At 41.9% G+C, this 12,469-nt stretch overlaps 1 protein-coding gene across 9 annotated transcripts in view; it reads left to right on the top strand.

The window, feature by feature from the left end:
* The window catches only part of LOC132395448 (sickle tail protein homolog), a 640,240-nt gene that overhangs the window by 402,836 nt on the left and 224,935 nt on the right, over nt 1–12,469 (top strand). The window contains exon 1 of one of the 9 annotated variants that reach the window (XM_059972081.1): nt 2,120–2,142. The exons of the other annotated variants lie outside the window; for them this stretch is intronic. The gene's annotated coding sequence lies outside the window, so the exon portion shown is untranslated. Of the gene's footprint in view, nt 1–2,119; nt 2,143–12,469 lie in introns of those variants that run through there. 9 annotated transcript variants of the gene reach the window in all.

The following is a 12,469-nucleotide window of genomic DNA, read 5'->3' as shown; positions in this document are numbered from 1 at the left end:
TCGACATTCAATGGTCACTTTATTAGGAACACCTGTAAACCTGTCTGTTAATGTAAACACTTAGCCAATCATGTGGCAGCTACTCATATGCATACAGACAGGGTCGAGTGGTTCAGTTGCTGTTCAAACTAAAATTCGAATGGGGAAGAAATGTGAGCTAAGTGACTTTGACCTTGGAGTGATTCTTGGTGCCAGATAGAGTGGTTTGAGTATCTCATAAGCTGCTGATCTCCTGGAATTTTCATGCACAGCGGTTGAGAGATTCAGGAGACTAGTGCACAAAACGAAATAACATCCAGTGAGAGGCAATTCTGTGAGCAAAAACAACTTATTAATGAGAGTGATCAGGGAAGAATAGCCAGACTGATTCAAGCTGACAGGAAGGTGACTGTAACTCAAACGATCATAGGTTACAATAGTGGTATGCAGAAGAGCAAAATGCACGTGACATTGAATGTTGAAGTGAATGGGCTACAGCAGTCGAAGTTACACAGGGTTCCACTTCTGTACATAATGAGGTGGCCACTAAGAGTATATCCAAAATTGCTATAGCTTTATGAAATGGATGGAATTTTTATAAAAGTACATTGTTGCCACAAAAGGCAAATCGAAGCAACTCGTGTGAATTGATTTTATTTGGTTTGGAGAAGCCGAATGTGGTCTTCAGTCTTGAGCTGGAGCTCAAACACGTTTGAGATGCAGCTCAAAGCACCCAGAACATTGCCTCTATACACCATTACTTCACTTTCATTCAATGATTATCTGCAGTCCTACAAGCCATTAGATCTCAGGTGTCTGGTTTTACTTCAGTGAAATACTTCAAAGCTTTTCATTATTTTAAATGATTGCAGGTTGTTTTATGCTGTTTTGTCTCCATATGACAGGCACCAACAAAAACTAATACCTCGTGGTCTGTAGAATAGGGGAAATCTTCTGAACTGATATTGAACTGACGTATTACCATAATCAGAGCAATCCTTTGCTTAAAGATTCTCAAGATTACCATTTAAGTGTTCTTATTCCTCAACTTGCTATCTTTCTCAATATTCCTTTGGCAGCCCCTCAGGATCAAGCATGACTTGTTTATGCTTAAGTTTTGTGGGTTCTGAGGTGGTAAATGAGACCAGCTAAGAGGCAGTCCTGCCCCATGAGGTGACTGGGTGAGTAGTTTGGGAGGTGAGAGCACCTGTTGGCATTTGTACCGTACAACACCTCTGTGTGCTCTGGGTACACTGGCTCAATGTTCTCAAGACTGTCCTGAAGGCTTCTTCACTTTGAACAGTCATGGGTCAGAGATTTTCACAACAGGCTTTAAGCCCATTTCTGACCATGCATTCCCTGATACCATCTTCCATCTGGCACTGAGAGGTACAGAAAATATTTAACTTGCAGTTGGTATTTATCAATGGAAGTTTTACTAAATTTATGAATTTTAGTTGCCAAGGTCTTTTAAACTTTATTTTTGATGCATCATTAAAGAATTTAGGTAAATATTAGTGTAATAATGATAATAATATTGAATGTTCCAGTTCAGTAAGTGAGGAATGTGAAGTAACACTTGATTTCCACATTTAGGCTGATATTGTTTACTATATTGTTGAATGTCAGAACAATCAGGATTGAATCGTTCACTTATGTGAGAGGAAGCTGATTCATCAGTATTTTAATATGGAACTGACCCTCGGGTAGCTTGAAATGAACCCCTTTGCTCCCCTTGTTATAGCGCAGGGTAATAACTAGTATTAATGACTTAGCTGTGACTGGATTCATTTGATGAGCAGCCAACTGTGCTGATAATTGGAGTCTCCTGACTGGATCAAACATGCTCATACATAATAATTTATTCATTGTCACCTGATGTGCTCTGTCTGTTCCCTGGAGGGAAAAAAACTTGTTACAACAATAGACCTCTTTGTTCCAATGATGTGAAGCTTTCCAGCTGCTTCAGGAACTAGTTTAGAAGGTAGTTGTGTTGAAAAAAATGGCACGGAAGAAAATAAGTGTTAAGGTTTCCTACTTTATTTCTTTGCCAGAACTGATTTCTCAATGGTTAAAACTTTCCCTTTGAAAATGCGAGCGTAGTAAGGTGCATTCCATCCTGAAGGGAAAGTTTCTGGGAGAGGTGAGTCAAACCCTCTGCAGGTAAGTTCTGGTCACGTGATCCTGCCCTGTAGAAGCATTTGTTTAGTTTCATAATCTTTATTTAAAGTTCCTTGAGGTAAAATAAAATCGCTATCAAAGCATAAAGCACTTGTTAACATCACATAAATTAAAAGAGAACATCTTGGTGAATGTTTATAGCTTTTCTTTCACTGTCATAGTTCTGTAATGCTGTTTTACTTTAGACCAAGGTGCTTACTTACCTGTTACTTTAAAATGTTAGTCCGCCAGGTTGGGCATCCCTTATCTAAAATGCCTGGGGACAGAAATGTTTTGGATTTTGAATTTATTTGGATTTTGGAATATTTGCATCTCTATATCATGAGATACCTAGGGGATAGGACCCAAGTCTAAACACAAAATCAATTTGCATTACATATATAGCTTATATACACACACACGCACGCTGAAGGAAGTTTTATTTAATATTTTTTATTAATTTTGTGCATGAACCAATGCTGTGTACATTGAACTATCAGAAAGATGAGCTATCACTACCTCAGCTGCCCAGATGGACAGTCAGTGACTTTGGTATCAACAGCCTAATGGACTGAACTTGGGTGCTACCAGTAAGCAGTCTTTGTTCATCACATATCTGTACTGTTGCAGCCGCTAAGCATGTTAGTGTGGTGAACTATGTGCCTGTCTGGACACGCCCCCTGCTGACTGCTCCTGTGGCTCCTCCCACAGGCCCCTGTATAAAGGCGATCTGAGGCCTGACGCTCGGCCTCAGTCTCCAGGACATAGTATGATGGACACTCACTCCTGGTTCCTTCTTCCAGTCAATAAAAGCCGATATCTCGCCTTACGTCTCAGTGTGAGTTATTGATGGTGCATCAGTTAGATTATCATCAACAACAATCTTGGCAAGGTCATCAATGAAAACTTCTGCTGCTTGATCAGCAGGTGCTTTATCACCACAAATCTTTAAAAATTTAATGCCATGTCTTTCCTTAAATTTCTGCAACCAGCTTGCTGAATAATTACTACCGTCAATTTTCAGTTTGTCGTTATATGCCTTTGCTTCTTTTATGATCAGAATACTGTTCAGCAGCGTATGTTCAGTATGATGCTGACCAATCCACTCTTTCAATATACGATTGGGATCTTTTGTTTTGCTTTATGCAGTGTTTTTCTATTTTTCATTAACTTCTGTTCATTACATTTGTGAGGCCACTACTCAGAACTGTCTGTGGTACCCAAGGATTTGCATGTAGCCTGGGAAGCTTCCCAGTGTCCTGTGCAATTTTCCATTTGTGACGTCTTGTAAGTGCTAAAATAAATTTGGATTTCAGAGGTTTTCAGATTTTGGAATTTCAGATAAGGGGTGCTCAACCTGTACTTTATACCTCTTCTTTCCCCTCTCTGTCTTTCCAAAATAGTTGCTGTTGAGATTTAAAGAGCTTGACCTGTTCCATTGTCACAATCAATGTTTAGACTGATTGAGAGTGTCACTTATGGTAGAGCGAATTTTGCTTTCCCTTCTACCTGCCTTTTTATGGGGATTTCATCTCAGTGATGTAGCTAAGGTCAGAACTCCATTGAAAGTGTGCTTATACCTGCATCTTCCCACTGTGAATACGGTAAAGCTTTTGTAAGTTCAAATCAAAGTGGCAAATTCTGCAATAGTAGCAAAAGTACGTCACAAAACTTATTGTAATTACCCTGATGAAACATAAAACCCTTTTGGTGATTGGGACCTGCCAATAGTTGTCAATTTGCCAAGTTCATCATGTCTTGCACGCTCCCAAATTATATGATAAACAGTCACAGCTCCAAAGAGTGATTGAATGATAGTCTCAGAGAAGCACTCAGACAAGATGTCATTCATAAAATGATGTTTACCTTAAAGTAGGGGCAGTACTAAAATCATTCCAGCAGAAAATTTATTTCTGTGAAGTCAGAATGAGTTTTGATATTTTGGAAATGAACAGTCAAATTTTTAGCTCGAATCGTCCTTCGGGGGTGGGGGGATGTGTGTGTGTGTTTCTCTCTCTCTCTCTCTCAAGATTTCCAGCATCTACAAAACAAATCTTTTGTGTGTGAGTGAGGGAGAGAGAATGAATTCTGTAGACGGACTGCCATTTGTTGAAGCAACTATGGTGCTGCTGAGTTGCAGTGACGTTGTATCTGGTAATTTTCAGTTAAAGAAACTAAATCTTGCTGTATCATTTGAAGCACATTATTTTAAACCATAATGTTATAAAGTCTGCATTCAACTGAAATTACTGTTCAATGATCTTTGTATGATAGGTTGTTTTCACCAACTGGTGCTTGCATTGTGTAAGCTGTCGCATTATCAAGCTGACAGCTTATTGTAACTTGGGAAATCATTTGTGCTGCCTCTGATATCCCCATCCATCTACTGAAATAGCAAAATGTGGAACACATCTATGCTTTATGTATTTCCAAGGCATATTCTTGTAAAGTGTTTCCCCATCTGAACTGGCAGTGGTAATTTCCATCCCATGTTCACATTACCTACAATAGGTGGCTCCAATTAACCCCTTGTTTGTCAAAATTACCATCCATATGTTCAATTACCAACTGGGATCCTTTTGTATATGAAATGTTGATTACAGACCATACATTTCTACCTGCTGTAAACACTGTGTTGCAAAAAGCCTGAGGTCTTATTTAAAATAAACACAAAGTACACTGCAGATGCTGTGGTCAAATCAAGATGTACAAACAACAAGAGGAGGAGGTGTTTCCTGTCCTGAGGCAAACATCAAGAGTGGATCAATTCCCAGGGCCTGACAAAGTGTTCCTTCAAACCTTGCAGGAGGCTGTTGCAGAAATCGCAGGGTCCCTAGCAGAAATATTTCAAATATGCTTAGCTGGAGGATTGGAGGATAGTTAAAGTTGTTCCATTGTTTGAGAAAGGATCTAAGAATAAACCAGGAAATTTCAGGCTGGTGAGCCTGAAATCAGTGGTGGGGAAATTATTGGAAGCTGTTCTAAGGGATTGGATATATAAGTATTTGGATAGATAGAATGTGGCTTTGTTAATGTGGTAAGTCAAGTTTAACCAATCTTGTAGAGCTTTTGAGGGAGTTACAAGGAAAATTGAAGAAGCCAAGGCAATGGATGTTGTCTACATGGGCTTTAGTAATGCCTTTGACAAGGTCTCACATGTGAAGTTAGGCAAGAAGTTTTGGTTGCTTGGAAGTCAGAATGAGGTTGTAACGTTCTCCTTCGCGTGTAACTGATAACGTCGAATTCAACGTCGAGATAAACCACAGTCAATGAGAACCAGATCGCAGTAAGATTAACCATTTACTGTTCACTCTTCACATTAACATATGGTGAAAACTGTTGATAAAACAATACAAGATTGATACAGTATTTGTTCCTTCCTTAATATCACATTTCAATTGTAAATACTTGCAAAGGTGACTATAACTACATTACACTAAGGTGCAGTATACAGGCAGAGTTTACCTGCTCCATTGACTACTTTAAATACACTTCAATGCAAACTATCCGCAACTCTTTAACTAACGAAAGCATAAACATTATCGACCGTCGTTACTTCTAACAGGATCGACGTTAACATCTTAGTTCAATATATCGATTATCTATTAACTTACAGCGTTGCTCTCACTGTGATTTCTCATGCCTGCAAAACAACTTATGCTCAGGTGTGCCTCGTGGTGAGCCCCCACCCTCGCGTTAATTCCAAACCGGTATTTTCCCACAAGACGCGGCGAAACCGGATGTGACGTCATCACATGCCGATATATTTTACATTCAATGAATATACTTTGAACACTTCTAATTCTAACTAGAAAACTCTATCGAATGAATTACTAAGCGAAAATATTATAAACTAAATAACTGTCGTAAAGACAGCACAGAGGTAGTAAATTGGATTAGACCTTAGCTTCATGGGAAAGGCCAGACAGTGGCAGTAGATGTTTGCCTCTCTGACTGAAGGCCTGTGACTAGTGGTGTGCCAAAGGGATCGATGCTGGGTCTGTTGTTGTTTGCCATCTATTTCAGCAATCTGGACAATAATGTAGTAAACTGGATCAACATGTTTGCAGATGACACCAAGATTGGGAGTATAGTGGAAGGCTATTATGGCTTGCAGAGGGATCTGGACCAGCAGTAAAACTGGGCTGAAAAATGGCAGGCGGAATCCAATGTAGTCAAGTGCGAGGTGTTGCACTTTGGGAGGACAAACCAGGGTAGGACTTATTTTGTGAGCAGTAGAACAGAGGGATCTTGGAATACAGATCCAAAATTCCTCAAAAGTAGCGTCACAGGTAGATAGGGCCATAAAGAGAGCTTTTGTCACAATGGCCGTTATAAATCAATGTATTGAGTACAGAAGGTGGGATGTTATGTTGAAGTTTTACATAAGATGGTTGTGAGGCCTAGTTTGGAGTATTGTGGGTGTAGGTTTTCACAAATAAAATGGTGAAGGTGTTTTATGTTCCAGAAAATCTGTAGCAACTCTTTTATGGTACACCAAGAAAACTCAACACAAAGCGTGCTAAAAGCACTTTCCATAGTTACATCATCACATCGGACCACCCTCTTGTCGTGAAACCTCCAACTCAATGTCGGTGGCTATGCATTATGTACATTTCCATCAATTATGTTTCCCTACCCAGGCACCCTCACCCCCCCCCCCCCCAATGAATCCACTAAAGCTGGCATTGTGAGCCTGTCTGGCTCTCAGAAGTGCTTGGGTCCTGTGTTCTAAGGATGGGTGAAAAACAGATGCCTCTGCCTCATCCAGAGGTGTGTTGACACACTCATGGTCATGTTGTGACGACAAAGGCATGGTAGGAGAATCCCGCAAGTCTGGGTGGGCTGGTTTAACGTGATCTACTGAAATACATTCAGATTTACCCCATTTATCCATGATCAAAGTCTTTTCTCCCCATTCCAAAATGTGAACGGGTCATCATAGGGAGGCCTAAGGGAATGTTGGTGTGCATCATGAATGATGAGAACTAATGAGGCAGAATGTAAGTCAACAGGAACCCATGAGTGTTGTATGCCATGATGGGAGGGAGGAATAGGTGCAAAGAATTGAATTTACTGAGGAGAGTGGAACACTGTTGCGAGGCCGACCAGGCGGTTGTGGCATCAGGAATGAAATTACCTGGCTTTCGTAATGGCTGCCTGTATACTAACTCAGCCGCGGACGACTGCAGGTCCTCTTTCGCAGCTGCTCTGAGCCCCAACAGGACCTATGGGAGATGATCATGCCAGCACTCATCTATCAGGGAAGCCCTTGGAGCAGCTTTTAAGGAATGGTGAAACCACTCACAGAGGTCATTGGACAGCAGGTGATGGAGCCTAATACTGAAGTTCTGGGCAATTGCATCAGAGAAGTCAGAAATTAATTGGGGACTGTGGTCAGAGGAAGTATCAGATGGGGTGTCAGCCCGAGCAGTCCAGGTGCTGGTGATTGCCTACCTACATCCGTTATTGTTGATAGAGAGACAACCTCTGGCCACCTTGTGATGTAGTTCACCTTGAAAAGAAGATGCGTGAAACTGCATTGGGAGGGGGAGAAGGAAGGGGAGGGGAGGAGGAAGAGGACCAACAAGGTCCACATTGACATGGTCAAACCATCACTCAGGGACCTCAAAAGTTGCCAATGACGCCTGAACATGACAGTTAATTTTTTCTCGCTGGCTCTTCACACAGGCTGTAGTCCAACTGTGCATGTTCTCTCTGAGGCCGTGCCAGACAAGCTTTACTGCAACCAGTTTCTGTGAGGCCTTCTGGCCTGGATGCCAGAGGCCATGTTTGGAGTCAAAAGCATTACATTTCCAGTTTGCAGGCACGATGGGACGAGGGTGACCTCTTGAGACATCTCACAGGAGAGAAACCACAGCTTCCTTGAACTTAATATCAGCCAACCACAGGCCTGTTACTGATGTTTGGTAAGCCTGGACAACTGGGTCAGTAACTTGTTTGGCTGCCATGCTGGGATAGTCAACTCCTATGTGTACGGCTGGCGGTGAGAGGCTATCGGCCACAGCGTTACTTTTCCTCTTCATATGTTGTATATCAGTTGTGAGCTCGGGTAAGTAGGCCAGGTGGCGCTGCTGCTGTGCAGACCAAGGATCTGATATTTTAGCCAACAGGTGCACGACTGGTTTGTGGTCACCGAACGGTGTGTAATGGCAACCCTTGAGACAAAAACAAAAATGGCGGGTGGTCAGCTATGGATGGAAGAACTTAATGTCAAACTTGCAGTACTTTCTTTCTGGGGGACAGAGCTGCCAGCGGAAGCGACTACCACACACCTCTGACCAATTGTTTGTGCATAGTCTGAAGCATCAGTAGTCATGGTTGGGGTGCAGGTGTGCCAGTTGGGTTGTGATAGAAAGATCTCTTTTGGTATGATCAAATGTCCTGGTCACATCCACTGACCAGCGAAGCATTTGATTGAGCGTATTGCCTTTAAACGCACTATATAGGGGGAGCACAAGATCAGCAGCTTTTGGAAAGAAGTGGTGATACAAATTTACCATATGTAAAAACTCCTGAACTTTCTTAGTAATGCAGGGTGGTGGGATATCCATAATAGTAGCTACTTTTGATGGGAGAGGTTTCACACCTTCTACAGAGATGTGATGGCAGAGAAAGTCAATGGTTGACTACCCAAATTGGTATTTAAGAGGGTTCATAGTCAACCCGTGTAGATTTAAGTGCTCAAAAAGTGTATGAAGATGAGATAAAGTTCAGGTTCTAACACACTAAGCGACAAGTGCATCCAGGTGAACAACAAGAAAATCGAAGTCTCCTAATACAGAGTCCATCAGGCATTGGAAAGCCTGTGGTGCGTTTTTCAGTCCAGACAGCATGCGCAGAAACTCAAAAAGGCCTAACACAGTTATCACAGCTGTTTTGTGAGTGTCCTCCTGGCACATAGGCACCAGATGGTAGCCCTTAACTAAATCGACTTTGAGAAAAAATTAATTTACCATCTAAACGTGCCAAAAAATCTTGGATGTGTGGGACTGGGTAATGATGTGAGGGTAGTGGCCTCGTTACAGCGTCAGTAATAACCATATGGGCGACAGCCACCATAGGACTTAGGGACCATATGGAGAAGCAGAGTCCAGTGGCTATTTGACTGGTGTACAATGCCAAGTCTTTCCATGTTGACAAACTCAGCCTTCACAGTTGTCAGCTTTTCTGGGTCCAGTCCATGCACAGGCATGGATTGGCAGGCCAGTTACAGGAATATGATGCTTGACCCCATGTTTTGCGACTGTAGAGGAGAAATTGGGCTTAGGGAGATTTGGGAATTCGCCCAGCAGTCAAAAAAACTCACATTCAGTTCTGCATGTGCTTGATATAGTTGAGGGAATTTAATAGGGTACTTAAGGGTAATGACCTGAAGTCACTGATATTCTCAAGCCAGCAGATCGACTAACAGTCCTTGGGTGCACAGGAAATCTACACTAAGCAGAGGCCACTTTAGTCAGGACAAAGTCCCAGGTGTAATGTCACCCACTGAAGCAGAGCATCACCTGTCTTGTCCCATGAGTCTGGATTGATCTGCCTTTGGCGATCTCCAATGAGATTTCATTGCTCTTGCCTTCTCATCAATAGATGACACCACACTCACTTGAGCACTCGTGTCACACAAGAAGTGACGCCCTGAAATGGTGTCCACAATGAACAATCTGTGTCCCTGGCAGCTGGGACTCACGGTGTCCACTGACGTCCCGGTGTGCTGGCCATGTTGGATCTGCAAGGTGGTCGGCAATTCCTAGTGTTCTTACTAAAACAGGTGTGGTAAAAACACAAGCCTGGTGTCGTCTGTTTCTGAGACGCAGGCTTCCTTCTGTTGGCAGCCTTGCTGACCGGGCTTATTGAGGTAGAGAAAGGTGGAGGAATGAGGGTACTGCTGACTAACTGAGTGTAGACTATCAGCCATTTTAGCAAACTCATGGTGCATTAGCGAGGTCTATGCAAACTTGATCAGGCATTTGCTGCATGAAGAGTTCTTTAAAACAAGGATGGTGATTTCCCAGGAGGGACAACATTTCGTTCATTAGCTCCAAAGGCCTAGCGTCGCCGAGACTGGGTAAGGAGAGCAACTGTTTGGCACGCCCCGACTACAATAGTCCATAAGTTTGTAGAAGATAAGATCGGTATTTATTGTGTTCAGGCTGACTCACCATCCTCGCAGCTGTTGGAAATGCTGAGCAATGCTACCACATGGTAGAATCCGGTGTCGTTGGTGGCAATTTCTCACAGAGCGAACTGGGCCTCAGCTTGTACAAGCCAAGGCATGGCATTTTGCTCCCAAAACCCTGCCAGTTTCAAAGCAGCTGCATTGGCCAACATGTTCAATAACTCTTGAATTGTCCTGGAGCATCTGTGTCACCAATGTAGGTTTGTACAAATAAAATGCCAATAGTGCATTATGTTCCAGAAAGTCTAGCAACTAATTTATTGAACACCAAAAATTCTCAATGCAAAGCATGCTAAAAACACTTAATTATATCATCATGTTAGACCAGCTGCTTAAAATGAAGCCCTAACTCAATGTGAATTATATACATTTCCACCAATGCCTACATGGGCAGTTCTGATCACCTACCAACATTAAAGTTATCAAAAAGATTGAAAGAGCGCAGAGAAAACTTACAAAGATACTGCCAGGACTTAAAGACCTAAGTTATATGGAAAGGTTAAAGAAATTATGACTTTATTAGGAGGATAAGGGGAGATTTAATGGAGGTATACAAAATTATGAGGGGTATACAGTAGATAGAATAAATATAAGCATGCTTTTTCCACTGAGGTTGGGTGAGACAAGAATGGGGGGTCATGGGTTAAGGGTGAAAGGTGAAATGATTAAGGGAAACATAAGGAGGAACTTCTTCACTCAGATGGTGACGAGGGTGCGGATGAGTTGCCAGTGGAAGTGCGGGATGCTGGATTGATTCCAACATTTAAGAGAAAATTGGTAAGTACATGAATGGGAGGGGTATGGATGGCTATGGTTCAGGTGCAGGTCGATGGAACCAGGTAGATTAATAGTACAGCATGAATTAGATGGGCTAAAAGGCTTGTTTCTGTGCTGTAGTGTTCTGTGACTCGCTGATTCTCGGTGTGAATTACTGAAGTTATGTAAACACATGGGAAGACAATATAAGTCATTTAACTTTAAAGTTGTTAAAGAAAGCTGGAAATTAATACCTCCTGAAATTAGCAGCACAAGAGCTATTAAAAGACCATATGGGGTCAATAGCTTTAGAGTCAGAGGCATAGAGTCTGAAAGAAAGGAAGTTATGTAGACACCACACTTTAGGAAGGATTTAAGGCCATGTGGAGCATGCAGTGATTTACCATGGTGGTGCCAAGAATGTGGGACTTCAGTTATGTGGAAACCAGAAAAGTTAGATTCCTTTTCTCACACAAAGATGAAGAAATTCATTGTCATGCACGTTGGAAATGGATCCTCAGCATCTCAGCCAGTATGAATACTCTTAAAAGTCATTTTATACTAGAGATACAGACTCTTTGGCCCATTAAGTGTATGCTGTTCATCAACCACCCATTTACTCTACTGCTCCATTAGTCCATTTAAATAAACAATTTGGTCACAGGAAGAAGGTGCAAACCCCACAAGGTTGGGATTGAACATGGAGGACAACCACAAGATAGAGAGGGCTTGGAGAAGATGTTGCCGATAGTGCACAAGTCTCGGGCATAGAGGGCATAGCCTCAAAATAGGATGTCCCTTCAGAACAGCAATGAGGAGTAAGTGTTTTAGCTAGTGGATGGTGAATCTGTGGAATTCATTGCCACAAATAGCTGTGGAGGCCAAGTCATTGGCTATATTTAAAGCAGGATTGGTAGCTTCTTTATTAGTAAGGACATCAAAGGCTATGGGGAGAAGGCATGAGAATGGGGTTGAGAAGGAAAAGAATCAACCATGTTGGAATGGCAGAGTTTACTTGATGGGCCAAATGGCCTAATTCTGTTCCTATGTCTTATGATCAAGTGCTTATCTATATTACTGTTATTTTCCATCACTATGTCCTACTGAAGGAGTTTGGTAACTAAAGAGAAATTGTTTCTACTTTTGGAAGTATTAGCAACTGGAGGACATCAGTTTAAGATGATGGGGAAAAGAAAGATTTGAATGCTAATTGAAAAATCAACATATCTGACAGTATTACACTCCTGTGGTACAGTACTGCTCTTTTGAGCCAGTTTAAATGTTTGAGCACCATCTTTTTAAAAGGCTCTGAGTTTGCAACCTTCTATACGCAGGTATCTACTGTAGTAACTTTGATATTGTGTCATCCTAATC

The sequence above is a fragment of the Hypanus sabinus genome, chromosome 6 (assembly GCF_030144855.1).
Source record: "Hypanus sabinus isolate sHypSab1 chromosome 6, sHypSab1.hap1, whole genome shotgun sequence".
Taxonomy (NCBI): domain Eukaryota; kingdom Metazoa; phylum Chordata; class Chondrichthyes; order Myliobatiformes; family Dasyatidae; genus Hypanus; species Hypanus sabinus.
Note: the sequence above shows the minus strand (reverse complement) of the source record. Positions and strands in the feature narration are given on the sequence as shown.